The 13,848-nt window shown below is 38.7% G+C and overlaps 1 protein-coding gene across 16 annotated transcripts in view; it reads right to left on the bottom strand.

Annotated features, from left to right (window-relative positions):
• The window catches only part of ANKS1B (ankyrin repeat and sterile alpha motif domain containing 1B), a gene marked incomplete at its 5' end in the record, with an annotated part of 1,156,737 nt that overhangs the window by 93,628 nt on the left and 1,049,261 nt on the right, over positions 1-13,848 (bottom strand). The gene's annotated exons all lie outside the window — the stretch shown is intronic.

Below are 13,848 nucleotides of genomic sequence, written 5' to 3'. Positions count from 1 at the left end.
TCATCAGAGTAGTAGCTGCCTCTGGGAATCTTCTCCAGTATCAATTAAAGAAGACAACTTCAGAAACCCCTTTGCACACCCTGGCAATAGGTGAATAACTGTGCTGAGTGACAATGCTATAGTATTATATCACTGTCATTTATGTTTCTGGGTTTAGCTGTGGGAATTCTGCTAGACAATATCATGACATTACCCTCACACTGAATAGGTCACATCAGAATATATGTCACAGCAAACTGGAAGTCAGGGTACCTAGACTTCTTTTTCTTCCCTCTTTAAATTTAATGTGACATAAATTAAACATGTTTTTCTCTTTTTAAAAATTAATGTTTTGATTATAATAACAATACTGTGTTCCCATTATAGAGACAGGAAACACAGAAAAACAAATAAGAGGATGAGCTATCCTAGGCTCTTAGTGTTTAGGTACATTTCCTTTCATTTTGTCCCCATGATTATGTGTTGCGGTTGTCATACTGTAAGTACAATTTTTACTGTAATTTTTTTCACTCAATATTAAACCTAAAGAACTTTCCTACTTATACTACCCTCAGCAGGCATTTAAAGTAACTCCATGTTACCATATTATTGCTTTTGAGAAGTATGTCATAATTCATTAACCACCCCCCTCCCTGTTGGAAATTTAGCTTGTGCTTCTTTTCTCAATATCAAACATTCCACGTGCTTTATAAATGCTATCATCCTACAACTTCCATTTTCGTTGCCATGTTTGCATAGACACAGTATGAAAAACACCAGAGAACGCTGCAGGAATGCATGTGAGTCATGAAGAAGAGTCATGTAGCGACAGTCTGTCTCCATGTTCCACATGAAATCTCAATCCGTTTATTGCCGGCTGGACCCAGTCCTCCAGGGAGAAATCACAAACCCACATAATGTTCCTCAGTGTCACATTTTGCATTTGTTATATTTTGGAGTTCAGATTTAGCTGACAGACGTGAAATAACACAGGTAGCTGGAATCCTCCAGAGATTACACGTGCAGCAGTGCTGAGCACACAGGCGATTCTGGTTATCACTGTGGGACTGCATCCTTCTTATTTCTGGATTTTTATTTAGGGAGGGATTTTTATTTTATTTTTATTTAAATGGTATTTTGAAAGAAACAGCTCCACGCTGCATGCGGAACCCCCCTTCCATTTTAAAAGGGTAGATTATTTCCCCCTTCCCTTTTCTAGCTATTTGCCAAGTGAGGACAGCAGCTCCCATGCAAATCTAGAGAGCTCATCTTCCTTCAGAGGGGCCTCTTCTAACAAAACTCCTAGTGCTCTGAATGCCAAGAATGGAAGCTCAGATGGAAGTTTATCAGGTTTGTTCTCCTCTGCAGAACTCAGAGGAATTGCAATTAAATGTGAAAGCTTTCCTCCCTTCCTGGTAATAATTTCTAAACACTTTCCATTGAGAGCATCAAGGCAAAAGTGCCTGTGTGTCATTCAATTTCAACTCCCACAATTCCAGAAATCCTCATTTGAACTTGCATTCGATTTTTGACTGTGACATTTGCTCTCTCCTTTCTTGGGCTGTAATAATCCATGTCTGGAATGGTATGGTGGATAGAAGGACCTCTGGAGCAGACAGTCATGACATTTTGTTCTTGCTCTGAATTCTTCTTCTAGCTAAGTGATCTTTAACATCTTTGAGGTGTGATATTGAAGGGACAATAATAATCTAATTCAGCAAACATTTATTGGATGTCTTCCACATATAATGCAATTTGGGAGCACCAAAGAAGAAAAAAATTCAGTCCTCTAGGGCTCTCAATCCAGTAGGTGAAAAAATATTTTTTAAAATGTGTGTGTGTATATATTCTTGCATATTATCTATGCATGTATCCATCCATCCATTTACCTACCTACCTACCTATCATCCACCCATCTATCTAAATATATATGACTACACAGCCTTCCAAGACTAAAAGGGATTTCTGTGGACTGAATGAGAATGGCTAGGAAGCTGCTCTGGAAATTATAAAGCACTAAATTAGGGCATTATTTCTCTTTTAAGTACAACAGAAACTTAAAACTTTCTTACCCTATCCTTGAATAATCCTATCAGCAAAATTTTGAATAATATCTTTGTTACTTAAATGTGCAATTATGGATACCTCTGGGTAGATTTAGATCAAGAACCATGCCTTTCACCTCTCCAGCCCTCTTTCCTATTAATCTAAAATGTCTTTAACTCCAATCAGACAAATCTCTTCCATGTCTTCAACTGTGTCATGTGCATCTCTTTGGCCCAAATATATAACACCTTTGCATACTCTAGAATGTCCCTGTCTTCTTTATCATTAGAATGTTGCAAGGATGAGATTAAAATTCACCTAAAGCCTTCCTTGCTCGCTTCTCTCTTTGAACTTCTCTAGTATTTGTGGGCTGCCCTGTGCTGTTGACACTTGATATACAAGGGTGGGTACTGCTAGCTCTCTTGTTATATATATGTGTCTTACCTGTTCAACCAGACTGTAAGCTCTGGGAAGTCAGGTACAGCGTCACTGTAACCTAGGGTCCCTCATGGCATCTAGCACGCAAGTATACCTTAAAGGGACATCCCTGAAATCTCAAATCTGATCCCTTTTGCAATGGACAACAAACGAAGTAGGGGAGATACCTCTGATAGGCAAAGAGGAGAAGAAAGGAACAACTATACCCTATTTCTTTTCCTTTCTACTCTCAATAGTTTTCTATTCCTTCTGATTTTAGCACCAAATTCCTTTACACAGCCTTGCCAAGGGTGATGTAAAACTCCCTTACCTCCCACCATCTCTAAGTCCTTCCCTATACCTCTACCCCTTCAACTAAAAAATCAAAAATCTGTGACTAGATTTTCCAGATTTTCTTTCCTTCTGCTATTATTTTTTAGAGCAACTGCTACTAAATAATCAGCAAATAAGTTTGTATGACAGATGCCATCGAAACACAACTGTGTTGGAAATTGGAGACAATACAAATAAATGGAAAGACATCTTGTGTTTGTGAACTGGAAGAATCAGTATTGTTAAAATGTCTATACTACCCAAAGCAATCTACAGATTTAATGCAATCCCTATCAAAATACCCATGACATTTTTCATGGAACTAGAACAAATAATCCTAAAATTTGTATGGACCACAAAAGACCCCGAATAGCCAAAGCAATCTTAAGAAAAAAGAACAAAGCTGGAAGTATCACATGCTCTGACTTCAGACTATACTACAAAGCTACAGTAATCAAAACAGTGTGGTACTGGCACATAAAAAGACACATAGATCAATGGACCAGAACAGAGAGCCCAGAAATTAACCCATGCACATATGGTTAACTAATCTACTACAAAGGAGGCAAAAATATACAATGAGGAAAAGACAGTCTCTTCAATAAGTGGTGCTGGGAAAACTAGACAGCTACATGTAAAAGAATGAAATTAGAACATTTTATACCATATACAGAAATAAACTCAAAATGGATTTATTTTATAAAAAATTCTAAATGTAAGACCTGAAACCAAAAAACTCCTAGAAGAAAACACAGGCAGTACAATTTCTGACATAGGTCTTAGTAATATTTTTTTGGATCTGTCTTCTTAGGCAGGGGAAGTAGAAGCAAAAATAAACAAATGGGACCTTATCAAACTTAAAAGCTTTCACACAGTGAAGGAAACCATCAACAAAACAAAAAGGCAACCTACTGAATGGGAGAAGACATTTTCAAATGATATGTCTGATAAGGGGTTAATATCCAAAGTATGTAAAGAACTCATAAAACTCAGTATCAAAGAAGCAAACAACCCAATTAAAGAAGTGGGAAAAGGACCTGAATAGACATTTTCCCAAAGAAGACATACAGTTGGCCTACAGGCACATGAAAAGGTGCTCAACATCACTCATCATCCAGGAAACACAAATCAAAACCATAATACAATACCATCTCACACATGTCAAAATGGCTGTAGTAAGAAAGACAAGAAATAACAAGTGTTGGTGAGGAAGTGGAGAGAAGGGAACCTTAGGATACTGTCGGTGGGAATGTATATCGGTACAACCACTGTGGAAAACAGTATGGAGGTTCCTCAAAAAACTAAAAATAAAACTACCATATGATCCAGAAATTCCACTCCTGGGTATATATCTGAAGAAAATGAAAACAATAATTCAAACAAGATATATGCACCCCAATGTTTGTAGGAGCATTACTTACAACAGCCAAGATATGAAAGCAACTTGTGTCCATCAACAGATAAATGGATAAAGAAGGTAAAATATGGTATATACATACAATGGAATATTTCTCAGCCATAAAAAAAAAAGAATAAAATTTTGCCATTTGCAACATGGATGAATCTGGAGGGTGTTATGCTTAGTGAAATAAGCTAGAGAATGACAAATGCTATATATTTTCACCTATATGTGGAATCTGAAAAATAAAACAAACAAATGAATATAGCAAAACAGAAACAGACTCACAGATACAGAGAACTAGTGGTTACCAAAGGGGAGAGAAGTTGGGGGGTGGTGGTGGTGAGGCAAGACAGGTGAAGGGGAATAAGAGGTACAAACTACAAGCTATAAAATAAATAAGTTACAAGGATGTAATGTACAGCACAGGGAATACAGCCAATAATTTATAATGACTTTATGTGGAGTATAATCCATAAACATATCTAATCACTATGTTGTACACCTGAAACTAATATAATATTGTAAGTCAACTATACTTTAATCAAAAACAAAACCCAAAACCCAACTGTGTTAACCTACGGCAAGGAAAAGAGGTTCCAAGTTACACAATTCCAGAGAGAGCAGAGGGTGGTGAGAAAGAGGGAGAGTGTGAGACGGGGGTGGAGGTGGGCTGGGAGTTGGGGATATGTGTGGTTTCTGAATGTAGTCTGTCTCAGTAAACAGGAAATACTAATTACGAGGAAACAAGATAATCTCTGCATAGAAAGAGAGGCCTTAATGGTATAATTGCCTCAGCGTTTAAGGGTTCTGGAGGTAGAAAGCCTTTTTTGAAATCAATGAGAATCTTAGGCTTATTTGCAAAGCTCTCTAAATTACCTCTTGATGAAAGTACTAATTTTCTGATTATATTTTCATATAAACACTGCTCCAGAAGATTTTTAAAAAATACAAACCAACCAAGCAAACAACCAACCAACGAATCAGTTCCTAACTAATTTCCCTGTAAGTTACTTGTAAGTATAGCTTGCTGCAAATCGGAATTTCATAGGAGAAATTCGGTTTGCATTGCACTTGAGCAATTGTTGGGATTATTGAAGGAAAAATTTGTTATGAAAGAAAATGGGGGGCTTCCCTGGTGTCGTAGTGGTTAAGAATCTGTCTGCCAATGCAGGGGACATGGATTTGAGCCCTGGTCCGGGAAGATCCCACATGGCACGGAGCAACTGAGCCCGTGCGCCATAACTACTGAGCCTGCGCTCTAGAGCCTACGAGCCACAACTACTGAGCCTGCATGCCACAACTACTGAAGCCTGCATGCCTAAAGCCTGTGCTCCGCAACAAGAGAAGCCACCACAATGAGAAGCCCGCACACCACAATGAAGAGTAGCCCCTGCCCGCCACAACTAGAGAAAGCCCGCGCACAGCAACGAAGACCCAACACAGCCAAAAATAAATAAATAAATAGATTAATTTATTTTTTTAAAAAAAGAAAGAAAATGGGAACTATGTGCTATATTGCACATGTGAAGTTATTCTTATAGATGTGATGATGGGCTAATAGCATGTGAAAGCTGCAATCTCTTTGCGGTATTATTAATACATAAAAATGCTCTGCATCTGAAGAAGTAGAAAGGCCACAATTTTGCTTATATTTTGCTAACCATGCAAGATATTTACGGTTATTAAGGGTACTTTTCAACTTAGTTTTTTTCAGTTTTTGAGATCATAAAACTTATGGTCTATTATATTGTGTGCCCAATGTGCCCATTATTGTAAATGAAATTATGTTTAACAAAGTTCATTATTAACACACACCCATTTATTATAAATTAAACTGAGATATACAAAATACATGAATATAACATATTTGTAGAAGATCTCTAAGAGAAACTGAATCTCAAGAGGCAATCTTAGGTGAGGTCCTGGTTATCCAATTTTTGGATTATAAATGGTTTCCTTCTCTGCTCTTTTTCTGCTTCCTTCTTTCTGTTTAGCTACTTTACTGTCATGTAACACCCTCTATCAGAGGGTAGGACAGTGAAAGGGACAATGAATTGAAACCAGTCGATTCTGTTTCTTGTCAGCAGCTCTGATAAAAGAATTTGGCATGGGAGGAGGCAAAAATCTATCTAAAACTAGTTCAAATTGAGGTTTAAAAAATGCTTGCATGGGGCTTCCCTGGTGGCGCAGTGGTTGGGAGTCCGCCTGCCGATGCAGGGGACTTGGGTTCGTGCCCCGATCCGGGAGGATCCCACATGCCGCGGAGCGGCTGGGCCCGTGAGCCATGGCCGCTGGGCCTGCGCGTCCGGAGCCTGTGCTCCGCGGCGGGAGAGGCTACAGCGGTGAGAGGCCCGTGTACCACAAAAAAAAAAAAAAAAAAATGCTTGCATGGATTTTACTTAGGCTACCTAGCTACTACTGCACTTTAGAATTGGGTGTTCACTGTATTTCAGTCCCTATATGGAGGGGAAAAGGATGTTAAGGGTTAAAAAAAAAAGTATTTCTGAGGAAAGCAGATGTTGTTGTTAGTCCCAAGGACAGGCTCAAGATGAGGAAGCAGGATGGTAGTGAGAGAGAGATTTTTTTTATAATCCTTTTCTTCCATTGCTTTCCCCCACCCCTATCAGCTATCTCCTTATCATCTTTATCTCCTGAAGAATCCCATAACAGAATAAAATTGGAGTCCCTATATACTCACTAGAATGACTAAAATAAAAAAGGTTGACAATACCAAGTGGCGGTGAGGATGTGGAGAAACCGGAACCTTCATATCGCTCGTGGGAACGTGAAATGGTACCTCTACGTTTTGGAGAACTGCCAATATCTCACATTATGACTCAGTTTCTTATCATACACCCCACCAAGTACACTCCTAGTCAGCAACCCAAGAGAAATGGAGACATGTCCATACAAAGATTTATAAATGAATGTTTAGACAACATTACTCATAATAGCTAAAAACTGGAAAAAATCCAAATGTCTCATCAACTGGCAAATGCATGAGTAAAATCTAGTATATTCAGGCTATGGAGTACTACTCAGAAATAAAGAAGAACAGGCTATAGATACATGCTACAGTGTGCGTGAGTGTCAAAAACATTATGCTAAGTGAAAGAAGCCAGACACATAAGATTACATGTTGTATGATTCATTTTTTGATGTTTTTAGGAAATATAAAACTATATCTAGAGAAAACAGATCAATGTTTGCTTAGGGTGGGAATGGGAGTGAGGACTGACTGCAACGGCTGTGAGGGAATTTTTTTTTTTTTTTGGTACGTGGGCCTCTCACTGTTGTGGCCTCTCCCGTTGTGGAGCACAGGCTCCGGACATGCAGGCTCAGTGGCCATGGCTCACGGGTCCAGCCGCTCTGCGGCATGTGGGATCTTCCCGGACCGGGGCACGAACCCATGTCCCCTGCATCGGCAGGTGGACTCTCAACCACTGCGCCACCAGGGAAGCCCGGGAATTTTTTATAGTGATGGAAATGTTCTAAAACCGAAGAGCACTGATGGGTGAACAACTGTATAAATTTACTAAAACTCACTGAACTGTATACTTAAAATGGGTAATTTTTATGACCCATAATTGTATCGCAATAAAGCTGTTTAAGAAGTAATGCTGGGAGAAAGCCCTCAGTATTCAGTATTCAGCAAGTGTGGTGTAAATAGGCCATTCCTGAAGGCTATAATTCAGGTTGCTCCAGAGAGAAACCGCTGTCCTCTAGGAATGTACCATTTTCCACCTGGACTAAAGGATAAGCAACACTCGAACTGCAGGGTGTCCAGGATATTTCAAGGGAAATGTGACCCAGAGGGCAGCTTTGCTCTAGGTACCGAGTGCTGTTTAGCTACAGGCTAATGGGTGAGTGGGATATTCTCTGTTACATGTCTACAGTAAATGAGGACCTATGGCTTTCAATATGTATATTTTAAGAGTCTTAATCTTCCTAGCGATGACACTTTGGTAAAAATGTTTATGCTTTTTAAATGCTTGCAGCAAACGGTTTGTGAATGTTTGAAAAGAGAGAAGTGCTCACTAGAAGCCATGATGGGCTCTGTAGGGGTAGCAGGTGGTGATAATGAGATTCTCTCAGCACTAGGGAATAAGGTTGCATTCTAAGCACTAAATTAATCACACCAACAGAATGAATGGAGACAGAATGACTTGGTTCAGAAAGCGCCAATGGAATAGACCGGCAATTTGACTACTTTGTTTAGATACTGAAACCCAGCTGAACAAAGAAGGTATGTGTCAGGGTGGGGTGGGCATGGAAGAAAGGGTGGGGGGCAGATTCAAGCAGCAAAACAGGGGATAAAACACAATTAAAAAGCCTGGCCTTGGTAGTACTGTTGGGACAGAGAGCTTGAATCTGGAGAAAGGAAGCTCCTTGATCACTTAAAAGGCATTCTCTGCCGTTGGGCAGAGGCTATTTCATCAGGTCTCCTATTGATCCAAACAAGATCTCTCTCAAAATTCCCTTTCCTCCAATACCACGTGCACCGGGAGGCAATCAGAGAATCCGTTCTCTTGGTACCCAGATACCAGGAAAGGAAGTGTGAAAGATGGAGGGTGGGGAGACTTTGACCACAGAGAGGCCTTCCCACCATACATTAACTGACTGCAAATCTTGTTGATACGCTGTTCTCGAGTCAACTAACTCAACACCGTGGAAGCACAAGATTCTATCAGACGAACATAGTGACTGGGAGCAGGGTTTGGTGTCAGGGTGACGTGGGTGTGAGCCCTGATTCTGGCACTTACTATATATGGCTTTGGGTCAATTGTTTAGCCTCGCTCAGCTTCACCTAACTCATTCAGAATAATGGGGTTAAAAAAATAGTACTTACCCTCTTAGTGTCGGCATTAAATGAGATATATGAAAAGCACCTAGCCCAGTGCCTGGCACAGAATGAGTCTCACTAAAGGGTAAGTTCATTCAGTGTGTGATTTAGTCCAGTTTCTGAACCAGAAGGACTGAGCCCACCCCTGGAACTTGGTCACTCATCGACGTCATGTTACAACTCGAAGCCCTCGGCAACTGGCCAGGCATCTTTTCTCTGGCAAGAACACCTCTGCCATCAGCCTCTCTTCAAACTTCAGTGGTCTCATTAAAAATAAGTTCTTGCTGTACTATATTAATTTCCTCTTTTTGACAGGGATATTAGTATGAGGTTGACAGACCAGGAGAATGCCATAGATATAGTGTCTTTGATTTCAATAAAGCACTTGATGAAGTCTTTCATTATCTATAAGATGGTGGGCTCTATGAGAGAAAAATTAAGTGGATTCACGGCTGGTTGTACAGCTATACCCAAGAGGCTTGATGAATGACTCTGTCACAGCCTGTAGGGGGGGACCACTGATTGAATGCCATAGGCCTCTGCCCCTGGATTCTGCTCTATTCAATATTTTTATTAATGGCATCAAAGTAGACCTAAGAGGGACGTTTATCAGATTTTTCAATGACATAAGGCTGTGAAGGATATTTAATACGGTAATAGGCCAATGCAAAATTCAAAATTCCCTCAACAGGCCGACAGGCCATGGTGACACCAAAAAGATGCAATTTAACATGGTTAAATGTAATGTCCTACATTAAGGTTCCAAAAGAAATCAATGGTTCAAGTTCAAGATGGAGGAATATATGGCTTTGCCACAGTTCAGAGAAATATTGGAATTTTTAGTTGAACACAAAAAAAGTGCCTCTTTTTAGTGGAAAGAACATAAGATGACAGGTCAGAAGGGGAAAGGAATGTACATATAATACAGATCAGCTCATTTACCTTACTGTTTCAGTCTTACAAGTTTGGTGATTATCTCCATCTTAGAAGTGAACAGACTGAGGCTCAGGGATTTTAGGAAGTTGCCAAAGTAGGTGACGAAGTCAGGAGCTGACTTCCAAAATTCACGCTCTTTATACGTATATCATCATATCCTGCTGCCATTTCTCTCTCAGAGGCGCTGTGAGGCTCAAGTGAGACAATTTTAGAAGAAGTACCTAGCATGGTGCCCAGCCCACATCTTCTGCTCAAAAGTTGTTGGTCTTTCCCCAGAGACTCATTTAGCTGTAAGGCTATGTGCTTATTTAAAAGACTGGTACTTTATTTACTACAGTATGAGCCCTGCAGTTTATTCTAAGTCTTTTCAAGTTTATCCATTAATATATCTACCACAGAAATGATTCTGTTTTCTTATATTCCTTTTACTCTCACTATTATTCCAAAATCCTTCATGCCAGAAGGGGAAGCCCTGGCCAGGAAAAGGTAGTGGGAAATTTGAGGGCAATCTGAAATCTGTCAGTCAGTAATGATTCCTAGATAATAAAAACTTTTTTTTAAATTAAGGTAATTTTCAAGGGCTGCATTAGTGGTTCAGTGTTGCATATTTACTTGAAAAAACCTCAATTACCTTTAGATAATGGGGTGGTGTGTTAAGTAACCTTAGTATAATGATATGCATATAAAATGTACAAATTTTTCACTTAATTCAATTATTTAATTAGTGTATCTTATGGTTTATATGACACTTTTTCCCATTGTTGGAGTCTTTATTGGAATTTTTTCTAAATATATATACCTTATATATTATATTATACATAATATGTTATATATATTTGGCATTCTTCCTAAATATATATATTTAGTAATATAACATACATATAAATATAATATATAAAATATGTAAGAATTCCAAATGTTATATATAATACATGTTCTTCCTAAACATATAATATACATTGCCTATATGTATAATATATGTAAATATTTAGGAAAAATTCTAAATATATGATATATTATACATAATATGTAATAATCTCTATATAGCTAATATATATACATAAACAACTTTTGCTCCTCCCCTGCCTAAGTGCAGTTAATTGAAGGTCTTTAATTCTTTCCTTGATATCTGGAATATCACATAGCATCTGATTCATGCTGTGTGAAGACATTTGTCACTGGGCCACAGTGCTGCTGCAGAAGGTGGCGGAGGAATGCACATTAGCCCCAGCAGCATCCCAGGTTTTTCTCTTTTTAATAAATACTTAGGAGCAGTTGTTTGTCATTGTCTCTTGCACCAAAAGCAAGGGCTGACAACATTAGCTATCTAAAAGTCCCAGTTAATGGAGGGTTTATTGTAAAAAAAAAATTCTTTGAGGGAGAGGGGCAAGCTCCTTTTAATATTCTCTCCTTCCTTCTCCTTGCCTAGGCCAGCCACGATTCACAAAGCTGGAGGATGGAGAGTCATTAAAAAGGTGGAGTCATTAGGGGCTGACAGTGCTAGTCCTGTTCTCCCATCCTGGTGTGGAGAGGGATAGCCACGGTGAGCGACCAGGTTGCCCTGTGCAGTGGATGAGAATCTCTGCTGTAAACTCTCTTATAAAGATATGCAAAGAAGTGATGTTTCTGGTGTTGAAGGATTCTTTGGGGGCCAGAGCACTTAATCTGTGATAAAATGGGACTCGTCCTTCAGGTTTTTAAGGCTTATGAGCTGTGCCTTCTTTTTGGAATGGCCTTCATCTCTTCTCTATCTGGTGAACCTCTACTCATCTTTCAATATGTCAAGACCAAGTTCAAATATTACTTTGTGAAAGATGAAACTTCTACCAACACCCCTGTCACCCAATTCCCTGCCACCTGTCATACTGTACTACAGCTAGGTGTTTGCATGTTTCCTTCTCTAGACCAAAATCTTGAAGGCAGAAATAAGTCTTATTCTTTTTTTTTTTTTTTTTGCGTTACGCGGGCCTCTCACTGCTGTGGCCTCCCCCGCGGCGGAGCACAGGCTCCGGAGGCGCAGGCCCAGTGGCCACGGCCCACGGGCGCAGCCGCTCTGCGGCATGTGGGACCCTCCTGGACCGGGGCACGAACCCGCGTCCCATGCATTGGCAGGCGGACTCTCAACCACTGCGCCACCAGGGAAGCCCAGTCTTATTCTTTTTGTATTCCTTACATGCAGCTATTATAAAATGGCTCAAAACTAAACCAAACCAGACCAAAACAGATCTCAAAACAAATCACAGCAATAGACCTTTGAATGACCGTATCAAATTAGTCATGCTCCAAGAAAAAAGTATCAAGTTAGCGCAGTGTATGAAAAAATGAAGTATATTTATTTTGTATCAGGTTTGTAAGCTTGTTGATCAAATATATGAGCTCAAGGCAAAAAAGCAAAAAGAAGAGCAATGCTTTCTAAAAAGGACGTGCTGAACTATCAAATGGAAAAGTTATACCCCTACTTGTCAATATAATTCATTATAATTTACAAGCCTCCAATGAAAACCAAGCAATAAACAATGATTTAGTATGTGGTTGAAAACAGGGTTTAATATGCAATTGTCACAGAACTCATTACACCTTCATATAATGTCATTCGCACAGTGAGAGATTATTCATTTTTACTTCAAGATAATCCTAATATTAAGCTGGACAGAAAACAACATATGATGAAAACTTGGTAATTCATTCTTATGTTGCCCTAGAATGACGACAGTACAGGGCATGTCAATAATTAATTAATATAATGTTATTCACATAGTGGGCACTTGATAGCCATGAGATGCATAATTAATGATGAAAACGCCATAGTGTTAATATCAAACCTACTGACTACATCAACAATTTTCCACCCAGGCTTAAATTAAATCTTCCTGGTTCAATCTTCATGGGATTCAAGTAATTTGTCATTTTTGATGATGAATTTAAATGCCAAAGTTTATTTCCAATATATGAAAAATGACTGTTTGCCATAGAAGTATTTAATCTCAATTTTAAAAAAGAATTTCCTAACAGTATTTCAGGCAAAATGCCTCAATTACTAAAATCTCATATTTTAATTCCTTGAGATGAAAGTGGCTTCCTTTCCCCAGCATTTAAAAAAAAATTTTATTTTAGTACATTAAACTGACTGATAAAAACATTCTAAAAATGTACAATTTTTCCTTTTTAACAAAGTATAATAAAGCATAAAACCCCCCAGAAACAGGATACTTGACATTTACAGTTCATTCTTGTTTTTATTTAGGTTTAATCTCTTCTCTCATCAAGGTTCATAAAAAATGGTATTTATATCTCTTGAACACGGACAGAATGTGTTGAAGGCTCCCTGTGGGAAAACCATGAGCAGAGGTAAATATTGCAAGATCCTTAGCTCCTTGACTGCAGTGTCTCTTAGGGAAACGTTGCTTATGAGAGATGCTAATTAAGGAGGCTGGGAGAAAAGAGATGTTACCTTTCCAAACACAACATTTAAAAACCAAGTATTATTAATACAGTGGTTTTATGAAGCACTTAAATCTTACATAAGCATGGCTTAGTTTTTGTTTCCTAAAAAAAGACAGCATTTGGGCAAACCAAAAGCTGAATAATTTAAATTGTGAATTTGAAAGAAAAACAAATTGCATCTAGCTAGGAATTTAATAAAATGCGACTTTCAAACACTTTTCCCCCATTTTATAATCATTTACATGGCTACTTGCAAAATCTCTAGTCACGCAGAAGCTGACAGAGATGGTTTTAATTTTAAAATAGTAACACTGCACTCATTTATGAGGATTTTTGCAGGGAGAAGAGTTTTATAAACTATTCGTTTCAATATGAAAGGGCTTAAATTCAAGAGTGTTTAAACTTAGAATTTGAAGTTATCCCTTGGAATGGCCTCATGGCTAGTATC

This window comes from Stenella coeruleoalba, assembly GCF_951394435.1.
Source record: "Stenella coeruleoalba genome assembly, chromosome: 11".
Taxonomy (NCBI): domain Eukaryota; kingdom Metazoa; phylum Chordata; class Mammalia; order Artiodactyla; family Delphinidae; genus Stenella; species Stenella coeruleoalba.
Note: the sequence above shows the minus strand (reverse complement) of the source record. Positions and strands in the feature narration are given on the sequence as shown.